The following is a 1,336-nucleotide window of genomic DNA, read 5'->3' as shown; positions in this document are numbered from 1 at the left end:
ATACCATTACCAAATTGGCATCAACCAATAAGCTAGTGCTAAAGGCAATTTCCTATCCTTCATTACATTTGTAAATTAGCGTAGCCCTTTCCTGCCGTCAAATGACCCAGTGGCCTCATGGGTGGAATGTTATTAATATTTTTCATAATTTCACAATTAATAAACAAACGCAGCGAATCCGGTGTTTCTATGTCAGACAGTTTTATATTTCAGTCTTCTGTGATGTATATAAAGTGTAGTATTGTGATGCAAACTCAAAATGGTATACATTTCAAATCTGTATTTGACACGGTACCGGTGTTTTCTTTTTTGTAAGCATATGTGTGAGCTGTATACATTTGTTTCAAAGTAGATTTGTTTAAGACTACCAATGAACACTCTGTGATCCTGATTTAGCCCACTGCTGTAAAAGGTTCAATCATAATATTTCATCAAGAGTTCACACACCGAGGACTTTCCATCATTTTCTCTCTACACAATTAACTTAGCATTTTACCCATTGGTTAAAAGATGCGTTTTTGATTGGACACCCTATAATACACCAGAGCACTTGTAAATACACACCTCCCCTCTGTAGGCATCAATGCAGAGCAGGAGAAAGAGTGCATGCGGGCCTGATATGACTTACTTGTTCAAGACGACCAAGAAACACTCTGTGTGACCCTGATTTATTCCACTATAGTAAAAGTTGAAATCATAATATTTAATCAGAGTTCACACACCGAGGACTTTTCACAATTTCTACACTCAAATTAGCAGACCGCTAACTTGACGCTCAGGCCACATATCAGGTATTTCTATCCGTCCTCAGGTGCATGCCTTACTTAAAGGAAAACTCCACCCAAAAATGAGATTTTCGTATTTGTTTCATTAGTCCATTGTTGATATAGTCCCAAAATGTTTTACAAGTTTTCAAGATATGCAACTTTCAAAATACAGAAATCTGGCCCGTGTGATGCAACATTATTAGGACATTATTTGGACATGTATCATAAGGGCCAAATTTCTGTATTTTGAAAGTTACATATCTTGAAAATGTGCAAAACATTTTGGGACTATATCAACAATGGACTAATGAAACAAATATCAAAATATCGTTTTTGGATGGAGTTTTCCTTTAATACAGGACAGAAACCAGACACATGCACAGATGAAGCACTCCAAACAAAATATATGGAGTATGTTTACATGCACACAAACAATTCAACATTAAACTGATTATGGCAGTAGGCCGAGTATGGCAATAGTCATGTAAACACTTTACTCTGCTTATCTCAATTGGCTTATGTTCAAAAGCAAGCATCTGCCGATTACAACAGTTGGTAACAGTTAAAAC

This window comes from Oncorhynchus mykiss, chromosome 3 (assembly GCF_013265735.2).
Source record: "Oncorhynchus mykiss isolate Arlee chromosome 3, USDA_OmykA_1.1, whole genome shotgun sequence".
NCBI lineage: Eukaryota > Metazoa > Chordata > Actinopteri > Salmoniformes > Salmonidae > Oncorhynchus > Oncorhynchus mykiss.
Note: the sequence above shows the minus strand (reverse complement) of the source record.